The sequence below is a fragment of the Nicotiana sylvestris genome, chromosome 8 (genome assembly GCF_000393655.2).
Source record: "Nicotiana sylvestris chromosome 8, ASM39365v2, whole genome shotgun sequence".
NCBI classification, from domain to species: domain Eukaryota; kingdom Viridiplantae; phylum Streptophyta; class Magnoliopsida; order Solanales; family Solanaceae; genus Nicotiana; species Nicotiana sylvestris.
The window spans coordinates 62,955,832-62,961,588 of record NC_091064.1 but is presented as its reverse complement, the minus strand read 5'-3'; the positions used below and the strand labels follow the sequence as shown (position 1 = coordinate 62,961,588).

General features: G+C 38.0%; 1 long non-coding RNA gene across 1 annotated transcript; it reads right to left on the bottom strand.

Moving 5' to 3' along the window:
* Positions 1–391: 391 nt before the first annotated feature.
* Positions 392–4,604, bottom strand: LOC138876519 (uncharacterized). The gene is made up of 2 exons (XR_011401826.1): positions 3,935–4,604; positions 392–813 (listed from the first exon to the last, which is right to left on the bottom strand). It is a non-coding gene; the product is annotated as an uncharacterized lncRNA (long non-coding RNA).
* Between the last annotated feature and the right edge of the window lie 1,153 nt (positions 4,605–5,757).

Here is a 5,757-nt window from a genome sequence, read left to right as displayed (position 1 = left end):
GAAGGAGTTTGCACGACTGTCACGAGGATGGATATGCGCTTAGCAGAAGATTAAAGGTATTCTATAGCTAATGCTACATAAGAATATGAAGGACTTAGCTGAATTACAGTGGGGGATTATGGTGATTATGGAGTAAAAGTATTGTAGGTTATCGGATGTTATTTTATACAGCTTTGAGACATGTTGGGGAGTCTGCTATCGACGATCGGCTTGCATGATTATGTGTTATATTAGATTCAGTCTGAGGCATATTTGTGGATTAGTTATGACTTGAAGAAGTTGGTTGTGAGGATGACTAGTGTCATGACCCCGGTTTGCCCTCCATGAACCATCATGACAGCACCTAGTCCTCTATGACTAGGTAAGCCTAAATTGCGGAAGATAAACCAAGTGCGGAATAAAAACAATTTAAAACAGAATGAAGAACGATAAAACAATGTTTAAAAGTGTCGCTCGGCATACACAATAGTTAACTCTCAAACCAATACATACTTCCAAGACCCGGAAACCCATGAATCACAAGTTAAGGATCACTGCACAGTCTAACTCCAGAATATCTAACAAGGGAAAGAAATACAGAAGGGCAAATATTTAAAAGCTAGAATAGAAAAGGACTCCTCGGTCTGCGGACGCGGCAGATATACCTCAAAGTCGCTGGAGCAGTCGCCTCGCCTCAAGGGTGATAGGACCAAGTCGTAGTACCTGGATCTGCACATGAAAAACATGCGCAGAAGGGGCATAAGTGCACCACAGCCGTACTCAGTAAGCGTCAATCCTAATCTCCGTCAGGTAGTGACGAGGAAGGTCAGGGCCCTACTGAGGTTAAATAAAATATAAAGATCAACAGTATAGAATAGAACATTATAAATAAGTACAGCAGTAAAATAACACAAGATGTACAGAACAACAACAACTATACAGAAGCAAGGTAAACACAGAAAGGAATACAACTCGACATCAATAATAACAATCGGAGATCTCCCAGGATACCGTCCTGTAGTCCCATATGTACATATCCAATGGATCTCCCGGGGTCCCGTCCCGTAGTCCAACTCATAGTGCGCGGAGATCTACCGGAATCTCGTTCCGTAATCCCAAATGTAAATACCTAGTACTGGGTGAATCTACCGGGTGTATTCCCGTAGTTCCATATAACTATGCAGGGGGATCTATCGGAATCCTACATCCGTAGTCCCAAAATAAACAGACAAGGGGGAGCTACCGAAATCCCACATCTATAGTCCCAAAATAAATATACAACAGCAACAGGAAAATATACAGAAATGGCAGAAATTCATACTAAGGCAACAAATGATTATAGCCTAGCATGCTGCACAGAATTCAGGTAAGGCAGGTTTAGCAAATAAAACAATTAAGTCACTTAGACATACTTTCCTAAGCTAACAACAGGCTTAATAGTGCAAGTAATAAAAATAGGAAAGGAAATATACTAGTGATTACTTAATGAAATCCGGATTTCCAACAATTAGCACAAGTACGCACTCTTCACCTCACGTACAAGGCATTTCAATTACCAAATATACCAAATCCTAAGGGAAAGGTACCCCACACAAGGTTAGACAAATCACTTACCTCGAACTGGCTCAAAGTCGATCTGAAACCACGCTCTTGCCACGAGTACTCGACTCCAAATGGCTTAAATCTATTCAATTCAATTTCCTAACGTAAATAATACTTCAAGTAACTGATTCTACAAAGAACTAAGCTAATAAGCAAAATTAGGTAAAATGACCTAAATGCCCCTCGGGCCCACGTCTCGGAATCGGGTAAAATTTATATTTTCAGAATCCTCACACTCACCCGAGTTCATGCATACCAAAATTATCCAAATCTAAGGTCAAATGCCCAATCAAAAGTCGAATTCTAGGTCTAAGAACTTTCTTCCAACTTTTCTCCAATTTTCATCTCCAATCTGAAATTAAATGATGAATTCATGTTTGGATTAATGGGTTACAAGCAAAAAGGAGTTAAGAATTGTTACCCAATCGATATCTCTGAAAATCCCTCAAATCTCGCTCAAATCCGAGCTCCCAAGCTTAAGTTTTGATAAAAATGGTTAAACCCTCGATTTTGAAATTTTATATCCTGCCCAGGTATTTCCTTCTTCGCGAACGCGAGGCTAACCGCGAACGCGATGATCATTTCTCTTCTCCTACGCGAACGCGAGACTGCCTTCGCGAACGCGTAGGCACAAATACCACAGCCTCGGGAACGCGTAAGCTTCCTCACCAGCCCCAGCTCCTCTTCGCGAATGCGAGACCCCACTCGTGAACGCGAAGAAGGAAACCAGAACTGACTGCTGCAATATTTTTCTGCAATTCTCTAAGTCCAAAATGACCCGTTGAGCATCCGAAACACACCCGAGACCCCAGGACCTCAACCAAACCTGCCAACCAATCCTAAAACATCATTCAAACCTGTTCTAACCTTCGGAATGCTCAAAACAACATCAAAACACCTATGTTTCTTCGGATTTAAGCCTAAGAATTCCAAAAACTCTAAAAATACGCTTTCGATCAAAAAGTCTATCAAACCTCGTCCGAATGACCCAAAATTTTGCACACAGGTCACATTAAACACTACGGAGCTACTTCAACTTTCGGAATTCCATTCCGACCCTCGAATCAAAATTTCACTATCGAACCGGAAACTTCAAAAATTCAACTTTCGGCATTTCAAGCCTAAATTAGCTACGGACCTCCAAAATACAACCTGAACACGCCCCTAAGCCCAAAATCCTTCAACGGAGCTAAAGGAACCATCAGATTTCCAAACTAAAGCTATTATTTAGGGACTAAGTGTCCCAAAACTCTCTGAAACTTAAAATCGAACATCCCGACAAATCAAAATAGCAGAAATAAACTTGGGAAAAGTAGTTAATGGGGGATCGGGGCGTAAATTCTTAAGACGACCGGCCAGGTCGTCATATCCTCCTACACTTAAACATTCATTAGTCCTCGAACGAGCATAGAGACATACTTGAAGTAGTGAAAAGATGAGGGTAACGGTTGTCACACCCCTTTTTTACAACTTCACTAACCCTATTAAAATAATAAAAGGATTTGTAAGCTCAAAAGGGGTTTTTAATTAAAAAGTGACAAAATTGTATTCAAAAGGATTTTTCAGTCGCTACCTAACATTGGTTTCGGTGTGTCAGGTCACCATTTTTTAGAAATAATTTTTTCCTTTTAAAACACTTTGGACTCCAAAACTAAGTCTGCACCAGAGATTCGGGTAAGGGGTTCATTTGACTCGGGGGAAGGTGTTAGGCACTCCCCAAATCCCTTAACTAGTACGGTTGCATACTTGATCTAATCGGCTTTTAAAATATTCGAATTGAGGTAGAAAACACAGAAGAAAAAAGAAAATAAACGCAAAGGAGGCTCGAGGTCCTCCCCGCCTAAATAGATGAAAATGAATATAAAAATAAAAATAAAAATACTACGAGTTCTACTTTCGGCCTCCAAATACAAGATACTACGGGGCATACCCTGGAATAAAATATATACAAATCCTTCGGGGCATTCCCTGGATAAATTTAGCTAAGGAAACGACCTCTCGCGTCAAAACTAATAAAATCTTAAGGCTTGCCTACCCAAGTATGATCGGCCTAAAACATGTTCCTAGCGAATAATCGTAAAACTAATAAAATATCTAAAGTCCAATTTTCTTAATTAACCATGCTGATTAACCCAAACATATCCAAGTCCTTTCAATTTCTTTTTAACTTAAATTCCCCGAAGCATTTAGACCCTTAATCTTCATGCATTAGTTTTAATCAAGAGATGACAGTAAATCAACATGAAGTAGATCAATACAAAATAATGAACCAGGAATGTAACTCTAAAATATAAAACAAAAACAAAAACAAAACATAATATAAGACAAATATGAGATGAGAAATGAAGTGTACCTTTGAGTAGCTTTTCAATAATTGCCCCAAAACAGCTTTACACTCGATCAAGCGAGGAAAAATCCGTCGACGGGAAATAGATAGAGTGGCAAACAGCAACAACTATTGGACATGAACCGAAAATCAGTCCGTAAACGAACCCAGAACTCGAAAACCTCGAACGGATCACCTGTTGACCGCGCCTCAATCTCAAATCTCATCCCGGAAATTGATCAGAATTTTAAACCAACAAAATGAAATCTCAGCTTCTTTTGGAAGTGGAATTCGGAGTGCTTTTTAACTTTTCATTCAAATGGAGATCATTTTCTTTTGGCTAGAATTTGGAGGAAGGAAACATTGGTGCAGGGATGTGAAAGACTGTGGAATTTAGGTGGCAATTCAAGGTGTTTCCGTAGTGGTTTTACTGTATATGCTCATGAAGGAGAAAACCCCAAAATAGACATTGTATCTATGGTCTTATATGCTGCCGCCGTTGAGCTCCTCGGTCCTTAGGGTTCGTCCTAATCTTCTATCTTTTATATACTAGTGGAAATTCTAGAGCTTCCTCAAAATGGTTCCCGAGAAACAAATAAAATGTGAATAGGGTCCCTTCCCTTGAGTCACGTGAGAGTACCTTGTAAAAAGAAAAAAGAGTCCCCAAGTGCGCACATGTACTGTGGGCATAATCAGAAATGAGTGCATTCCCCCAATTGTGTAAGTGACGTGGTGAGTATTTGTATTTATGAAATTGGCTGACCTGTAGAAATTGATTAATTTGTTAGATGAGGGATTGAATTAAGGGTGAGGTGTCAAGATTTTATTGGTAAAATAAAGAAAAGGATATGGGAAGGACAAAATGGAAGGAGGGATATGGGAAAATAGGAAAGAAATAAGACAAAAATGAGTGACGATCACTTAAATTCATTTGTTTCCTTTGTATTTTTGCTTTGGCATTTCTCGTTCCTCTTCTTTCATTTTGTCGTTTTTTTTTGTTTCTTTCTTTTGAAAAATAATATAAAGTAACAAAATCAATTAATTGAATATATAGTCACATACTATTTAAGATAATCCAAATAATTTTAAATAGAAATAAAAAAAAAGTTACTCAATAAAGATATTATTTACTAAAATCTACTCCTCAAATATTATACTAAACCAAATGAGATGTATTTTATAAAGCTTTTCTTTTTATCTTTTGCAAAACAAAAATATGACTCTCTCTTTTTTTGTGATTTTTCACCTTATAGGAAGTAAGATAAACTATATATAACTAGATGAAATATTAATTAGCTAAATAAAAGAAAAATATTTTTTTGTAATTTTTGTTTTTGTGACAAAATAAAATAAATGAGTCAAAACTAGTTGAAATAGCTATATTAGACCTAAATTAAATATTTAACACTAAAATGCATAAAATCTTGGGGAGGGTCAAAAATTACATGTCTACAGCTGCCCCTCTTTGACTGGAAATACGAAGAGTTTTAAGACAAAGAACGACGAGACAGATTTTTTGACCCGACCCTTATTTAAAGAGACCAAGAACTAAGAGAAAGGAAGAGAATGTGACTGAGCCCTGGTATCTGAGCTGCCTACATATCCTTGGCAATAAAGGAATCAGGTCATGTGTAGTTCAGAAGTGAATGAGGTGATGGAGTATATTGAGGTGGAGAGCCGGTCGAGGTTCCAGTTTGCGGTCCTGTTGTTACATCAAAATCAAAAAATGAAAAAGACTAACTAAGTCTGTCAACTACGAGTTACAAGATTCCTATCTATAAGTCTTCTGAAACTTGATCTTGAGTCTTGAATGGTTCTTCATGCAGACTTTAGATTTGAACCTTGACGCT